Source organism: Pelobates fuscus, chromosome 1 (genome assembly GCF_036172605.1).
Source record: "Pelobates fuscus isolate aPelFus1 chromosome 1, aPelFus1.pri, whole genome shotgun sequence".
Lineage (NCBI taxonomy): Eukaryota > Metazoa > Chordata > Amphibia > Anura > Pelobatidae > Pelobates > Pelobates fuscus.
Genome location: NC_086317.1, coordinates 144358166 through 144376961, shown reverse-complemented (window position 1 = coordinate 144376961; position 18796 = coordinate 144358166). Strand labels below are relative to the sequence as shown.

The 18796-nt window shown below is 40.3% G+C and overlaps 1 long non-coding RNA gene across 1 annotated transcript; it reads right to left on the bottom strand.

Annotated features, from left to right (window-relative positions):
- Positions 1-17629: 17629 nt before the first annotated feature.
- Positions 17630-18499, bottom strand: LOC134589365 (uncharacterized). Its single transcript, XR_010086645.1, has 3 exons — positions 18382-18499; positions 18169-18232; positions 17630-17749 (listed from the first exon to the last, which is right to left on the bottom strand). It is a non-coding gene; the product is annotated as an uncharacterized LOC134589365 (long non-coding RNA).
- Positions 18500-18796: the final 297 nt, after the last annotated feature.

Here is an 18796-nt window from a genome sequence, read left to right as displayed (position 1 = left end):
GTCTTTCACTTTTACGTATAGCTTACCAACAGGAGTCTCAGAGGGTGCTTGGGATTGGTATGTATTGATACCATCAAGAAAAAGAGACAAAATAACCAAACGGTAGCAGCTATTATATTAGATGTAGGTACAATGGGCTCAGGAGTAGAGGCAATTGAATCTACAGGTTCGTACTGGCGGAAGATAGCATCAGCCTTGACATTGCGATATCCAGGCCTGTAAGTGATGATGTACTGAAAACGTGAGAGAAATAAAGACCATCTAGCCTGACGAGAGGATAACCTTTTAGCGTCTGCGATATAGGATAGATTTTTATGATCGGTTATAACCAGAATTTTGTGTCTAGCTCCTTCTAACAAGAACCTCCATTCTTTAAAAGCCATCACTATAGCTAATAATTCCCTGTTCCCGACGTCGTAATTATTTTCAGACTCAGACAAGCGTTTAGAAAAGTAACAACAGGGAAGGAGGGGTTCGTCATACGATTGTCTTTGTGACAACACTGCTCCTATACCTGATTCAGAAGCGTCTATTTCCAGTATAAAGGGAAGGGAAGGGAAGGATCAGGATGGTGTAACACAGGGGCAGTGGCAAATGCCTTTTTAAGAGTCTCGAAGGCCACAATAGCTTTAGGAGTCCAAACACTTGAGCGTAAACCTTTTTTAGTCAGTTTAGTGATAGGGGAAATGATGGATGAAAAGTTTTTTTTTTTTTTGAAACTTGAAGTTTATTGAGTTTTCCACAAGTCATGGTAATGAGGGAGGGATACAGAAGAGAAGAGGGGAGGGGGGGGAGGGGAAGGCATACGTTCACTTTACATTGTACATTTTACAGTTTGAGATTACATTCCCAGCATAATATGTCAAACCGTTTGCACTGGTATGTTGTGGCACCTTACGGTCGATTATGTACCCATTTGGTTTACGGTGAATTAATTGCTATCTGTTGATTTCGCAGTGTCTGTCTCGTTGCTACCTGGCGTATTTTGTTTTGTATCTATTGGTTAGCTTTCTAGTGTCCAACCTATGTCTACTGAACGTCCTTGTCTATTATGTGTCTTTGCAAAAGGAGTATTAACCCGAGGTGGATCTTGTGTCCTTCCTCCATGACCTCCACATTTAGCATGCGTCTGTGTGTTTAAGTTGGTTCATTTGTGCCACAGAGTAGTGGGTTTCATATATGAGTTGTTTGTCTATGTCTTGTATTATCTGAAGGGTTTTCGGTGCTGCCGGAGATTTCCAGGATCTCACTATAACCCTTTGTGCTGTCAGTAGGATGTGGTATATCAGTTTTTTAACTGCGGTAGGTAAGTTGGTTGGTATGTCTAGTAGCAAAAAAGTCAATGGGTCCAAAGCTAAGTCAATCTTGGTGGAATGTTTTATGATTTGCTTTATTTCCGCCCAGTACCTTTCCAGTTTAGGGCATCGCCACCAGATATGAAGGACTGAACCTACGTCTCTGGTGCATCTCCAGCAAGTCGGGGATGTATTGGGGAACAGTCTATGCAAGCGGGTTGGCACCATATACCACCTATACACTGTTTTTAAATATTGTTCAATCAGTGGGGCTGACTTCACCAGCTTCTTTACCGATGTTACTAAATGTGACCATGTATCCTCTGTAATGTTACTATTCGTGTCTGCAGCCCATTGTTGTGCCTGAGTGGAGCTATGGAACGGCTGGTAGGGCTGAATGCTTTTATAACATTCAGACAGTGGTTTGAGGTTTTGAGGGAGTACCCCTGTGATTCCCGTGTGTTCCCAGGTTGTCATTTTCCCTCTTGGATTTTGCTTATGTGGTTGTTCCTTAGTTTGTTTATGGAGAAAGGATTGTAGTTGGATATATGAGTAGTGGGATGTGGGTGGTATCTCGTATTTGCTGCATAGTTTCGAGAATGGCAATAGTTTACCACCTTTGCATAAGTGCGTCAGGTGAGTGGCTCCCTTGTCTCTCCACGGTGTTGCGTGGAATGTAGGGATACAGTACGGGATTGCATCAATAGGGGTAGCTAACGATAGTGGGTGGTGCGATTCAAAGTGCATTCTGTGTTTATCCCAGGTTTTAAGAGCTAAACTGAGTTGTGTCGGCATGGATGGGAGTACTGGTCTGAGAGGCTTTGGTAGCCATAATACTCTAGATACCCGGAAGGGGGTCATGGTTTGGTTCTCCATATGTACCCATTGGGGTTGGTCTGTCCCCTTAAGGTGCGTTAATAGCGGTGCCAATATTGCTGCTTGGTAATACGATTTGATGTGGGGGAACGCCATCCCCCCTTTTTTTGTGGGTGCCATTAGTATTTTTTGGGATATTCTCGCCCGTCCCGTTCCCCACACAAATTGTATCAACTTGGTCTGCACATTTTTAAAGTACGAGTTTGGCACCTGCCATGGGAGGTTCCTGAACAGGTACTGGAGCTTGGGCAATATCGTCATTTTAATTGCTACGATACGCTCTGTCCAGGACAGAAAAAGATTTCCCCAGCCCTTCAGTGTTTCGGTGCAGTCCCTCCAGACCCTAATGTAATTTGAGGGGAGCATATCTTGTGGGTTTTTGGTAAATGTCAGGCCCAAATATTTTATGTTGTCAGTCCTCCATTCAAATATGTATTCCCTCTTAAGTCTCGCTTGTACTTGTGGGTCCAGTCTCAAGCCTAGTGCTTGTGTTTTAGCAGTGTTGAGGGAGTAGTAGGACAGCGCCCCGTATTCTGTAATGAGTTGCATAACGTGGGGTAGTGATTTTACTGGGTTTGTAATGTACAGCAAGATATCATCTGCGAATGCGCTGATTTTAATCGTCCGTCCGTGCCAGTCCACTCCCTCGATCTCTTGGTGGGTTCTAATTGCAGTGAGTAATGGCTCTAAGGCGAGCACGTAAAGCAGGGGTGACAAAGGGCACCCCTGTCTCGTGCCGTTGGTAATATCAAATGGTGCGGACATGAAACCAGCCTGTAGGACTTGAGCTGTAGGGCGGGAGTATAGGGCAAATATTTGCTTGATGAATTGATGCGGGAACCCAAACCTTTCCAATACCCGGCGGAGGAAGAGCCAGCCCAGGCGGTCAAAGGCTTTTTCGGCATCAAGAGCTAGGAGTAGACCGCCGGGACCAGCCCCCCTCATCCTTTCCAGAATTAGGGACAGTTTTCTGTTATTGTCTGTCCCTTGTCTCCCCAGTACGAACCCAGTTTGGTCGTCATTTAGCAGTGTTGGAAGGAGTTTGTTCATCCTGGTGGCCAGTATCTTAGCGTAGATCTTAGCATCAGAATTTAACAATGATATGGGCCTGAAGTTTTTGCATTGGTCAGGGGGTTTTCCTGGCTTAGGTAGGGTCACTATTGTGGCTAGAAGCATCTCGGGGGGGAGTTGACCCGTGTCCGTTGCCGTCTTAAACGTCCGCGCCAGCCACGGAGCGAGTATGTCTGCGAATGTTTTGTAATACGAATTAGATAGGCCATCCGCCCCGGGGGATTTCCCCACTGGCAGCTGTCGGATTGTGTTTAGTATTTCATTTACGGTGATTGGTTCAAGTAATGTCGAAAGTTGTGAATGGTCTAGCTGTGGTAAAGGGAGTTTTGCCAGGTATGCTTTAATCAGATTATCATCTAGAGGGGCTGTTCTGGGATGGTTCCCTAGGTTATAGAGATCTGCATAGTATTTTGCAAACTCTTGAGATATTTCTAGTGGATTTTGAATCTTTTTATGGTCTGTGGTGTGCAAGTAGGGTATCTTGGAGTGTGCCAGCTTCGCTTTTAGCCGATTGGCGAGGTATTTAGTTGCTTTCCCACTATGGTGGTAAGATGTTGCCCTCAGTTTTTGCAAATAGTATGCAGTTTTCGCTGCATTCAGTTCTATTAGTTGGTTGTTTAGTGTTTGTATTTGTTCCAGTAGGGCTGGGGATGGGTTAAGTTTATTTTGGGTCGCCGCTATCGCCAGCAGCTTTTGGCATTCTAGTAGGGTTTTCTGTCTATTCTTTTTGAGGTAAGAGGAGCGCCTTATGAAAAGTCCCCTTACGACAGCTTTGTGTGCTAGCCATACATGTTGGTCAGATACCTCCCCATTAGAGTTCTCTTTAAAGTAATTCGCCAAGTCTTTGTGTACTTTGATGTGAATGTACGGTCGTGTAACAGCGACTCGTTCATCCGCCAAGTTCCTCTCCCCTTAAATTGGAAAGAGTTGAACAGGGTTAGATAAACTGGGCTATGGTCCGACCAAGTTATTTCCCCAATGTTACAGCTAGAGACTTGTGCTAACGTTTGTTGGTCCACATAAAAGGTGTCGATCCTTGTGTAAGTGTTGTGAACTTTCGAGTGAAACGTGTAATCACGCTCCCCTGCATGCAGAGCCCTCCAACTGTCGTACAGGTTGTGTAGTATGATTTTTTTAGAGAGTGTTTTACATATGGAAACCATCTGCCCTCGCCTTACTCCTTGTGGGAGCGCTGTTGTGTCTTCCTCTGGCGACGTAATAAAATTGAAGTCGCCGCAGAGGATCAGCCCCCCTAATTTGATCAATTCAATTTTTTTCATGAGACGGTGAAGGAAGGTCTCTGCCCCTTTATTGGGGAAGTACGCCGAGACCAGGGTATATTGAGTGTTATTGAAGAGTCCCACCAACACGATGAACCTGCCCTGTGGGTCTATTAGAGTTCTTTGCTCAATAAATGCCACATCCTTGTGTATTAAAATGGATGTCCCCTTCGTTTTGTTCGCGGACAGCGCATGGTATTGATTAGGGAAGTATTTGGTGTATAATTCAGGTGTCTTAGCGTTTTGGAGATGCGTCTCCTGGATACAGGCGATGTCTATCTCTTTAGATCTAAGTTCTTGCAATAAAAGGCGTCTCTTGCCTGGTGTGTTTAACCCTTTTACGTTATAGGTAACCAGTTTCATGTTGGGGTAAAGGTGTTTCTGTGCTATATTTGTGCCTCCATGACTTCTTTAAGTGTACTATGTGTTTTGCGACATTTTTGTGTGCCCAACTTTGATTTTGGATAGAGGAATGCATTTTCTTGGGGTGCAACAAGTTACTAGTATGTCGAGAGTGAGGGGTGTAGGGGGGGGTCAGAATAATCAATGGGTGATGTACCCAGACGGGCTCCCATAATCGGGGCAGCGGTCCGCCACCTAACCAGTAGGTGCGGGTAGTGGGGGGGGGGGTGCAGGTGATGCCTATTAACATGTTAGTCATTCACCTAGGGGCCTCAGAGCAGTTTTAACAGTAGATTGTACAGTTTAACAAAACAGTTATTACTCAAAACAAATACTGAACTTAAAGGCAAAAGAGCCAACACATTTTGACACCGTTATTGAGATAGGTGTCAGGATACTGTGCACAGTTCATGCCCTTATGCGAAATCAGTTTTTGTAGGGCAGAGTCAAAGTCTAACCAGCTGTGGTAGCTGCCAATGTTCCGGGCTTTACTTCTATATGACCATAAACAGTTCGAACTTGTGCTGTGCATTAAGGATAATAAGTTCTGTTGAAGTTTAGCAGAAGCTAAGGGTTGTCATGTTGATTAGGTGTGTGTGTGCTTGTGTAATATATTTACGTATATCTCGAGCTCTTCATTGAGAGGACCATTCTGGCGACATTCTTGGAACTTTCGCCGATTTTTCAGGTCCAACGGGTGGCAGCGGCAGTCCCCAATCCTTCAGTTTACGAATGCCTTGTGGTAAGTCTGCAACCATGTGGACCGCACCTTGATGTGAAATGAGGAGTTTAGCAGGATATCCCCAGCGATAGCTCACATTCTGTTCTCTCAGGGTCGTGGTGATGGGCGACATCGATTTCCTGAAGTGCAGGGTTTCTGCTGATAAGTCCGCAAAGATTTTAATAAATTTATATTCTTCAGGCATGCCTGCAGTTCTGCTGGCTTTCATGAGTTTGTCTTTAGCGTGAAAGAAGTGAATTCTAGCGATCACATCCCTTGCTGCTGTAGGCGGTAGATGTTTAGGCCTGTGCAGTCTGTGCGCTCTATCAATTATAAGTTGATCAGGGTGGATTTCTGGGGTAAGAGCTTGGAACATGTCGGACAGATAGTTATGGAGGTCAGCCGTCTGGACAGATTCTGGGATGCCCCGGAACCTGAGGTTGTTTCTCCTCGCTCTGTCTTCCATATCTGCTAGTTTGAGTCTGTGTGCTTCCACAATGTTGTCCAGGTCTTGGATTTTGTCTGCCAGGCTGTTATGGGCCACAGCATGTTCGTCCAGTTTTGTTTCGATTAGTGCGGTGCGGTTAACTATCTCCTGCACCTCTTTATGTAATTCAACTTTCAGCTCCTGAAGTTGCTTCTTCATATTCTTTTGTATATTGGCTGTGAACTCTTCCATCATCTCCCTTATGCCACCCATCGTCAGGGGCTGTTCGTCTGGTGTGCGAGAAGGTGATGTGTGCGGTGAGGGGGAAGTTTCCCGCCTTTCTTGGGTGTCGCCATCTTGTGCAGGCTCCTGATTCTCCCTCAATCTGGAGGCCGCAGTTTTTGTCAAGAAGAATGAAGCTCTGTCGGATTTTCCTGCTTTGGTTTTCTGTCTGTGCGACATGGTGGCTGCTTCCCCCGGTCAGTATATGTGTTTGTAGCAGGTTTTGCGCTCAGCGTGCCGTTTATTTTTACTCTTTTGGTCTCTATATGTCGGAGCTGATCTTACATGCGTCCGCTCAGCTCCAGTAGCAGGCCACGCCCCCCGGATGAAAAGTTTTTAACAAATTTCCTATAATAATTGGCAAACCCTATAAATCGCTGTATTTGGGGAAGGGGACAGGACAGTATAGCTTCCAATTTAGAAGGATCCATGCTGAATCCTTGTTCAGAAATGACATACCCCATGAATTGTACAGAACTTTGGTCGAATAAGCATTTTTCTAATTTACAATAAAGACCGTTCTGCAACAACCTCTTAAGCACCATCCTAACATGAGTATGGTGTGTCTTCAAATCCGGAGAATATACAAGTATGTCATCAAGGTAGACTACGGCACAGACATGCAGTAGATCTCTAAGGACATCGTTTATGAGATCCTGAAATATGGCAGGAGCATTACACAATCCAAAAGGCATGACTAGATACTCGTAATGCCCACTGCGTGTATTGAACGCCGTTTTCCATTCATCATTCTCCTTTATACGAACAAGGTTATAAGCCCCCTTGAGGTCTAGTTTAGTAAAATATCTAGAACCTTTAACATGATCAAACAACTCAGTGATTAGAGGGATCGGATAGGCAATTTTAATCGTTATATTGTTTTGAGCCCTGTAGTCTATACATGGCCTCAAATCGCCCTCCTTTTTTGCCACAAAAAAGAAACCAGCACCAGCAGGAGAGGATTACCTTCTAATAAAACCTTTACTTAAGGCTTCCCGTATGTACTCCTCCATGACCTGGTTTTCTTTCTCAGAAAGGGGGCAGACCTTACCCCTAGGAGGCATAATACCCGGTAACAGGTTTATGGCACAGTCATAGTCACGATGTGGAGGTAGCTTATCTGCCTCCCTTTTTGCAAAAAACAATGCAAGGTCTGCATACACAGAAGGGACAGAAACAGAAAGTGGTTTAGCCGTGGGCACGTTGAGTAAACAAACAGGACGTACATGAGCCATACAGTCTCGATGACAAGATTCCCACCAGGAGAGTATATCTAAACAACCCCAATCAAGTACTGGGTTGTGTTTAACTAACCAGGGAAAACCCAGAACGATGGAAGCAGTAGGGGAGTCAATTATTTGGAAGGTTAACCTTTCCTTGTGTAAAGCACCCACAGACATAACTATTTCTTGGGTTTCATGGGTCACCAGAGGTTTCTCAAGTGGTCTACCATCTATGGCCTCAACGGCCAAGGGTTTGGCCTTTCAGATCAAAGTCAGGGCTGCGGTTTTGGCAAAGTTCTCATCCATAAGGTTGTCTGCCGCACCTGAATCGATCAAGGCTTTAGTTGTTATAGTGGTTTTATTGACCAAAAGAGAAACCGTAATAAATGGTCTGGAGATGGACACATGAGGGGACAAAGTCATAACACCCGAGGCCGACCCCTCTCCAGGCCTTAGGTGCTGTAGTTTCCCTGTAATTTAGGGCAGGTATTACAGTGGTGCCCCCTCTTTCCACAATAAAGACATAACCCCTCCCTTCTACGATACGTTCTTTCACCCTTAGTTAACCCCGTAGCACCCAATTGCATGGGTTCGGGGGATGGTTGCCTAGGAGCGGGTAATGCTAGTAATGCAGTGCTGGGTAGAGCAGGTAACACCCGTGCATCCATCCGTCTTTGACTACGCCTCTCTCTAATACGGTCATCAATAAGAATTACATAGTCTATAACATCATCCAGAAGAACAGGCAGTTCCCTGGATGCTATTTCATCCAGCATGTAAGCGGCCAAACCCTCCTGAAAGGCTGTTACGAGGGCGTCGTTATTCCAAACCACTTCAGCTGCTAGAGTGCGGAATTCGATAGTATAATCCGCTACAGATCTGTTACCCTGTCGAACCCTAAGTAGAGCTTTGCCAGCAGAGGCAACCCTACCGGGTTGATCAAACGTGCGTTATAATGCTGTCAAAAAATCTGCAAAGGACATAGGAGACATATTCTCCCACATGGGGTTTGCCCATGCTAAAGCTTTCCCGGACAGGTGGTTTATCAAAAAGGCAATTTTGGATCTGCCAGTGGGATAGGAACGTGGATTCATCACCAAATGGATATCAATTTGGTTGAGGAAACCACGACACAATGCGGGCGGCGTCATATGAACTACGTGAGCAGGAACAGGTACCGGAGTGGGAATGGGTTCGGACACAGCAGCAGCAACCTCCTGAACGGCAGGTTGCAAGTGTGCAGTACGAGCCAGTATGGTTTGTAAAGGCTGGGCAAACTGGTTCATACAGTGGTCTAAACCATCCATTCTAGCCTCCTGATTAACAAGTAGCTGTGGAATGTCAGTAGGTTCCATTTTGGCCCTGTTGTAATGTCACGATTCGGGGAACCCAACACGCTAACACGCACACACACACAGAAAAGGTGCAGTACCGGACCTTAGAGTGGCCGGGCTAAGCACACACAGAATAGTTAGGAGACAAGCCAAGTAAGGGGAACCAGAAGACAGAATAACGAGAAACAAGCTGAGGTCAAAGGGTAGGAGAAAGTCACAAAGTCAGATTAACAAGCCAGAGAGTACGTAACCAGAAAACACAAGTTCAGTATCAATACTAGTAAGCAAAGACCACAACAGGGCACTGAGAGACAGAAAAGGTAAGTATTTATATCCTTATCTTAATTCTGATTGGATAACTTCCAATCAGAATTAACAATCACACGTGGGGGAAATCTATACCCCCACTGTGATTGTTTCGCTGTAGCTTTAACGCCGGGTCACGTGAGTCAGTGATATCAGTGCCGGCTCCCAGCGTGCAGCGTTAGACATGCTGCCGCTGGGAGGAGGAGAGGAGGACACGAGCGGCGTGTCAAGGGGAGAGGACGCCGCTCGCTGACCGGTAAGGGGAGAGGGGACCGCGGGCGGCGACGGACCGAGGGTGAGTGCTGCGAGAGGATTGCAGCCTCCCCTCACAGCTGCCCGCAGAACCCTGACACTCTAAGTCTTGCAAGCTGCGAGGTGGAGCCTTCATGGATACAATTTGTTGTTCCAGCACATCACCACATGTTTAATCATTGAGATTGATTGAGATCTGGGGAATTTGGAGGCCAAGGCAACACCTTGAACTCTTTGTCTTTGATCCTCAAACCATTCCTGAACAATGTTTGCAGTGTGGAAGGGTGCATTATTCTACTGAAATAGACCACTGCCATCAAGGAACACCATTGCCATAAAGGCATGTACATGGTCAGCAACAATCTCTAGGTGGTTGGTACGTGTCAAAGTAACATCCACATGATTGCTAGAACCTAAGATTCCCCAGCAGAACATTTCATAGAATACAACACTACCTCCACTGGCCTGCCATCTCGGATAAATGACAGACCTAGTAAAAAAGAACAAGTGATTAATCAGACTTTCTTCCATTGCTCCATGGTCAAGTTCTGATCCTTATGTCCCCAATGAAGGTGTTTTTGGCAGTGGACAGTTGTCATAATGGGCACTCCCACCAGTCTGCAACAATGTAGCTCCATATGCACCAAACTGATGGCCTGCATTAGGTTTTTCAGCAACTTGATCTACAGTAGCTCTTCTGTGTGGTTAGAACAGACTGGTTAGCCTTCAACCTTGGATGCCCATGATCCTGACACTGATTCACTGGTTCACTGGTTGTTGTTGCTTGCACCACCAAGGTTTCTGCCTTGGAACACGTTTGGTAGTTACTAACCACTGCATAACTGGGAACACCCAACAGGATTTGCCTTTTGGAGATGCTCGGACCCAGTCATCTAAGCCATCCCTATTTGGCCCTTGTCAAAGTAACTCAGATATTTTTGCTTATGCACAAAAAATTTCAAAACTGACTGTTCACGTGCCTGACATATCCCACCCCTTGACAAGTGCCATTCTAACCATGTAATCAATGTTATTCACTTCTCCGGCCAGTGGTCTTAATGTTGTGGTTGATCAGTGTATGTGTCAATATCTATACACAAAGCATTGTTATCTAGTCCAATTGATTCCACAGCCACTACTGAGTATATGAATCCATCCACCCTACACACTTGGGGTGGAGGAAGAGGGAGGCATTTTCCTGGGAGTATCCCTCTATTATAACATATCCATAAAGAATGAAATAATTATTTGGCTCCCTAATGTTTTCAGAAATTTTACAGTAGAAATGTATACATGTACAAATTGGAAAAATAATGTTTTTTTTCCCCATATATATATATTGTATATTTCTGGATCTGAACATCTCCAGTAAAATAATTCACAACAGTTTATGAATAGTTTAATTTATTTGCATTTTTTTAATGCATTGTAACCTAGTCCTTAATTTTAATTTGTATTTATTTTGTATTATTTATTATTTTATATCTGTTCTAATACATTGCAAAGTGTACAGAAAATATACCATATGCAATTAAGCAAAAACAAATCAATAAGAACTTATGATGAAGCTGGTTATAATAATCTACACTCTCATGGGCAAATGTATTGTATGTAATGTATTTCATGAGCCAGTAATATTACTTTTCTAATTCCCAACAATATATGAATTAACTTTGGAATTTGCTAAGTATTTTCAAATAATTAGGCTTGTTTGCACTTATTGACTCTTAAGATGAATTGAAGCATGTCTAGAATTATTAAGGCTGTACATCTAAATGAAGATTAAGCTATCTTTGTTCTGGCTTTGACAAAATAGGAGGATTAAACCAGCTATCTGCTGTGAATAATGATTTTATCTTCAGCATTTCACTAGATACAGCATCTGGCTTTAACACTTTATTAGAATCAACTCACATAGAGGTTTAAAAGTTAACATAAATGTGTGTTTCTCTTTGTGTGTGTGTGTGTGTGTGTGTTTGTGTGTATCTGATGAAAGGTATAAATAATCAACCTGGATTTTCTGAGCGTGATCAAATGACAGTGTATTTCTTTTTCATGTTGTTCAACAGATTTTTGGTTAGTGTCACCAATTAATAAAACCTTTGTGATCTTCAACTCCTAAATGTTACATGTGTTCATTTAGGCAATGTATTATCCACTCTCTGGAAAACATGATGCAATGTACAAAGCAATGTGATCATTTGCTAAAAACCAAAAGTAAAGCACAGCCCACACATATACTCGTCCCTTCTAGTTTCCAGACATAGGATGACATTTCCAGGATTAGAATATGAATTATTAATTGAAAGTGAACAATCTGTTTACCTTACAGAAGGAACATTACTTTTAGACTGACCCCTTACAGAACTCCAGATGTTATGGACCAAATCCCCCCTGATGCTTTGCCAGCATTAAGACTGTATGAGCATGCAGTGCAACACATCTGGAGTGTTACAGCATCATAATGTTCTGCACTGCTACAGTTAGCATAGAGCTCCGAACATTTTGTGATTGTTTGAAGATATCAGAAATCCTCCATTTCAGAGACCAGGAGAGAGTACCAAGCAACACATGCCTGACCAGTTGACTAGTTTTGGAGGATCAAAGCAGAATTAAAAATTGATCTCTTTCTCATCTTCAAATATCCCAATTTTTCCATTTTTTTACAAGAAGATAGTAAATGCATACCTCAAAAATCCAAACATGTGGTGTTCATTCTCCAATAATTACAAATTCCTTGGAGGCAGAGACCAAACAAATTTGCCCCCACCTGTGGTTATTTACTAAAGCATTTATTGATATCAGCAAATTAAAAATAATAATTTGAGCAAAATCTTCCCCAGCAAAGAAATCATTTATTTCCTTAACACCGGAAGAAAGGGTTAATAAAATTTAAAGCGGATGTTTTCCCTCTCTCGTACCTGTTCCACAGTTATTGGAGGAGGACAATATATGTTGGGGTTATCAGGACCTGCTATTTTCCAAGGGAACCTGCGCAAGGTATATCATACTATTAGCAGCTTTGGGGAGGTTAACCCCTTAACGCCGTTATGACGTGCTATGCCGTCACGGTTTAAGTGGGCTTTAAAGCCGTTGTGACGGCATAGCACGCCGTAACGGCTTTAAGCCCTGGAGCTCCCGGGATATTTACCTTCCCGGCGCTCCGCTTCGGGAGGACTGCCTCACAGCCCAGGCAGCCCCCCCACGGCAAATCAGGCCCCCGGGGGCCATGTGATCGCTCTCAAAGAGCGATCACATGGCCCCCTATAGCTGGCTGTGGATCTGCCAGCAGGGGGACTGTCTAAAATATCAGACAGTCCCCCTGCAGGTGGGAAGTATAAAAAAAAAATAATTAGACATGTTTTAAAATAAATCAAATGTATTTATATATATATATATATATATATATATATATAATATATGTATATATATATATATATATATATATATAAATATATATATATAATATATATGTATATTATATATATTTAACGTCATACATCGTGTATTTTAATACTAATATAAGTACATATATTAGTATTAAAATACACTTAGAATGACGTTACATATATATAATATACATATATTATATATAATAGATATATACACATATATTATATATATAAATACGTATAATTACAATAATAAATAAATAAAATAATAAAATTAATAAATAAAATATTGAAACAAAATGTAATATAAATTAGATATACATATGTAATTTAATTCTAACTGTATTTTGTTATTAATATATATATATATTGGTAACAAAATACACTTAGAATGACATTCTATATATATCTATCTATATATAAAATGCAAATAACCGCAAATATATATATATATAGATAAATACATATAATTACATAAAATATTACATTAGTATACACGTAGAATTTAAATACCTATAAATGCATATGTATTAAAATTCTACGTGTATATTTAAGTAATCTTTTAACATAATTAGGTGATTTGATTAATTAAAATTTGATTGACATGCCTGACAACACAGGGAGAAAGTGCAGATAATTTAATTTGCAAGCACTATATTTGACCCTGTAACTCTCCAAGACAACATAAAACCTGTACATGGGGGGTACTGTTTTACTCGAGAGACTTCGCTGAACTCAAATATTAGTGTTTCAAATTGGTAAATTGTATTACAACGATTATATTTTAAGTAAAAATTAAGTTTTTTGCATTTTTTACAAACGAACAGCACTTTTATGGACTATATTATTGTTGTAATATGTTTTACTGTTTTAAAACAATAATATTTGTGTTTAGTGAAGTCTCCCGAGAATAACAGTACCCCCCATGTACAGGTTTCATGGTGTTTTGGAAAGTTAGAGAGTCACATATAAGGCTTGCATTTCATTTTTTTTACATTGAAATTTGCCAGATTGGTTATGTTGCTTTTGAGAGCGTATGGTAGCCCAGGAATGAGAATTACCCCCATGATGGCATACCATCTGCAACCCAAGGTATTGCAAGTGGGGTATGTCCAGTCTTTCTTAGTAGCCACTTAGTCACAAACACTGGCCAAATATTAGTTTTTTGCTTTTTTAACACAAAAACAAATATGAACGCTAACTTTGGCCAGTGTTTGTGACTAAGTGGCTACTAAAAAAGACTAAACATTTCCCCACTTTCAATACCTTTGGTTGTCTACTTTTTGAAATGGTATGCCATTATGGGGGTAATTCTCATTGCTGGGCTACCACACCGTCTCAAAGGTAACATTACCAATCTGGCAAATTTCTATTTGAAAATGGAACGTTCTATATTTGACCCTGTAACTTTCCAAAACACCATAAAACCTGTTAATGGGGGATACTGTTGTAACAGTATTATGACATTCACAGCTAAAATGTCAGACGGAAATACAAATTTGAAAAAAAATCTTATTTTCTCACATTTTTTTTTTATTTTATTCATAATAAATTATGTTCCATATATGAATAGTTAACGGTAAATTAAAGCCCTGTTTCTCCTGAACAAAATGATATATAATAAGTGTGGGTGCATATAATTTGAAAGAGGGGAACTACGGTTGAACAGACATAGAGCGCAAATTCTAGTTTTTGTTTAAGTTTTGTTTTGATCAGAACGTGCACTATTGACTCCGTCCTGAAGGGGTTAATAATACAGTGTAAATGGATTTATCTGACCAACTCTCCCAAACCAAATTGTGAGGCATTGAGATTTAATGATTATATGGATCTTCAAGAACCATAATAATGAGGAATCCCCCATTACTTTGAGTAATTCCCTTACTATGTTTGAGAGATTAATGTTTATTAGCAGGAGTCCCCAGAACCTCGTATTGTCATGTAAAGAAGGTTAAGGTTTTAACATCTGACAGGCCTCCTTAACACCACTATGTTTTTATTGATTCATTTACTTAACTCAGATCTCTTATATAACAAATGGGTCTATTTACTTATTTATTTATCTCATTATTCAGTAGTTCAGTTAGATACCCTGGAGATAATCTAGAGGCAATTCAATCTGCTTGATAACGCAAGAATATTTTGCATTTGGTTCAGTCTTTTAGCAGTAGCCAAACAGCCCAGAATAAAATTTTAATTGTAAATGTACAAATTTGCATCAGAATTGCCTTAATTTAATATCTGAATTGGATTTTGTTTTTATCAAAAGTGGCTATTTTACCAACATTTGTATACAATGATGTCAAGGAAAGGTATTAATAATAATAATACTAATAATAATTTACTATTGCACTATTCCCTCTTCCACTCTATTTCATTAATATCACAAAAGCCATTAAGTTCTATTTTTGCAAGACCGTAAAAAAAATTCAAGTACAATTATTCTCCCTCAAGCAACCTTTCACACTTCTTTCTTCTATGCTTACATTTAGCCAATTCCTATTTCTTAGTATCTTATTTTAATAAAACATATGGATAGCAACATACTGCATGCAGAAAATAGCTGAGAGATACTCTATTTTGCTGTAACTAAAATAGAGTCTGACGTTTTAATGTCAGTAGCATTTTACACCCAACAATACTTCACATTTGTTTGCTTTTATATTTTAGAATCAACATCGTGCCCTAGACTTTAAAGCAATCAACTGGTTTGATGTGTTGGCAGCAGGAATAGTTTCAAATAGTTATCCAGTGGCTCATTTTTGTATGACAGTTCTACATAAAGACAAAAAAAATATACCATATATAAACACAGATATATGGCATACATTACAGAACTCTGAAGGGAAGCTCATGTAGTCAAATAGGCAGAAAACATCTATAATAAAACTCTGGCCCTATTATTATGCTTCCAGAATGGCTTAAACACAATCAGGCTATCAGTCAATCCACAGAGGCCACATTTTCAATCAAACAGCAATTTCCTTTTTAAATATCTAAGGACATTGCATTTACCGATTGGGTCTACTTATAAACCTTACTGGTTATTTTTAGAAGGAGGCCCCTGACATATAAATATACCCCTGCCATTTTCTGACCTACACAATTGATTAGTATATTAGGCTTCAGAATAAAGAGACAGGGTATCTGAAAATGTACTTTGAGATGGCTCAGTAGATGTGATAGAGCTCAAATTAATAGAAATTAATCCAGCCTCTCATCCTTAGAAGGTCGATAAGAAGCGTGCCGCCTATACCATCTATTACCTATTCATTTTAAATTCATGATAATTCTTCACTTTAGTGAATAAGCCAACTAGTGGTAAAGAACTTGAATCATTATACAAATAGCTATAGCAGATTATAACACCCAGAGCCTATTGAAAGCAGCAGCGAATAAAATATAGATTACTAATTGTAGTGTATTTGAGAAAGTCTCGTTAGTTAGATGCATTCATAAAATGGTTGTCTTTCTATGGAGACATTTTTCGACATGTTCTCTTCAATGCTTTCAGTGTTTTAAACAGATAGATGTGACAATTTAGTGCATCCATAATAATACATTTTGAAGAAAAGAAGTTTGAACCTCACTTATATAGATCTTCTTTATTTTGTAGGAAAAGAAAAAGAGAGAACAGAGCTTTATCACAGTTATATACGTGAAAGGTCTATTTTTGCAAAGCTTAAATGCACATAATGGTAGTACCACTGTGTTTAATACAATGAAATAACATATGTGCTCAACCATCATTAGACTTTACTATCACTTTAATGATTGATGCCCGTGCTTACGCGCAGCCTTCCATAAATCTCAAAAGTGTGTGTCTTGTAGTACTACTACATGAACAAATGAATAAAACAGCTGATTTATGGGTCAAATAACTGTGACCATGATAACTTCATGAGAAATTAAGTATCATAGGAGGGAACGTTTAGAAAATGATGTAGTGTGTAATCTAGGTGCTACGGGGAGGACAGCAATTAAAAATAATACAAAAAAACAATATGTGCTGGCACTCAATTAAGTGTTAGGTGCCGGTATTCGAGGTATAACCCCACAAAAAACCTCCTAATCAATATCATAAACTAAATATGAATACCGCACTCAATAAATGACATTAAATGATTGTTAAACCTATGTTCAATTTCATAGTATTTATTGAAAAGCTTATAAGAATAATTCATAAAGTTAATGGTATTTCATCAAAGTAGCACAAAATTCATCCTATATACACCAACTATATATATATATATCTATCTAGACACAGTATCTTCCTATGTTCAATGAATAGTTCAAAGTCTGTACATCTGTATACGTTAATTGGTGATTTTAAGCGCAAAAATAAAGCAAGAATCTTGTGGGAAAAATGAAAAGATAAAACGGTGAAACAATAAGAGAAAACTCTAGGAAAATCGAAAAAAGTGTAAAAAATGAAAAAAATGAAAAAAATAGAAAAAAATGAAAAGAATGAAAAAAATTGAAAAAAATTGAAAAAAATGAAAAAAAATGAAAAAATGAAAAAATGAAAGAATTGGAAAAAATGCAAAATACTAAAGTCCTGATAAATGACAGTCCAGTATATAGTGCACTATATGTTACCCACTATCTGTGGGTTGATCTCACCAATGTCGTCTTTTATGCTGTATCCTGTGGGAAGATTCTGTAGTCTGTGAAAGGTGGTCTGAATGGAAGGGATGGAACGGATTCCTGATTGTAGAAAAAGTGATCGCCACCCTGTATCAGCTGGTAGCTGGTCAAACCTGTTGTGGTGAATGAAGTCAATCGTAAGGCTCTGCTGTAAGTAGATTGAAGTCAATCGTAGGTCTTTCCTGTGAATGGGCTGCGCGCTCGGGACATATGAGTCCCTTCGATGGCCCCAGTGTCCGTGCTGCCAAAAGAAGAACATCAGGGTTTAAATATCCTCAGTTTAGGCGGCTAAACACTGCCTCGTCTAATCCACGATCCTGCTTCCGCATTCCAACGTATACGTGCGTCATTCCGTCATGCGTGTTTCACACAACTTTATTGTTAACAAACATTCTGATAAAGTTATTGAGCTAGCGAAAACACAAGCTTATTGTGATACCACAATACATTTGCAGATACAAATGTAAATCGGACCCTATAGTAGGAATATGGATGTAAATCCCAATAAACATAAGGATATAAATTGTATATTAACAGTGGATTAATATGCACACCAACAATAGTACACAGGTACTGCATCAATAGATACATATCTTACAAACAGTCTTGCATAAATCTAAAACACAGAGTAGTGTACTGTATAGTTATGTTAATGCTCACCTGTAACAGGAGATCAAGAGGGAAAAGAGAAATCTTGATGTAAGAAAGCTAGTTGGGTAACCAGCTGTATGAAAAGGAAAAAAACAAATATTATATTCTCCAGAGGAGGGGGAAAAAAGGTTTTAGTTAAAATTACAAAAAAAGGGGGGAAGAAAAAATAATGGGAAGAAAAAATTGTTTTCTAACAAAGGTAACAAGTTAGATGCAACTCACCTGTCTAATATGACCCCATTGTGTCCCTAGACCCTGTCTGTGAGGGACCCTGAAATGGCGACAGGTAGCGGACCCAGAGGAGTCAAGTTGTTGGCAGGAAAGAGCCACGGACCAAAGTTGGTCATGGGGAGCCTCTGTAAGGAGCACAAAATCACAGAGCAGACAATAGTGAGGATACCGAAAAGTATATATTATAAAAAATGTTTGAGATCATAATCCTCATTGAGTCCTAGTGGTGACAGAGTCTCCAAGATACTAATCCATTTAGTTTCTCTCTGGAGTAAGAGCTTCTGTCTGTCCCCCCCCCTTCGTAGGGGTGGGATTCTGTCTAGAATTTGAAACCTCAGTTGGTTCACATTGTGATCATGTATTTTAAAATGTCTAGGTACCGGAGCTTCCACTTTATTGTGTAATA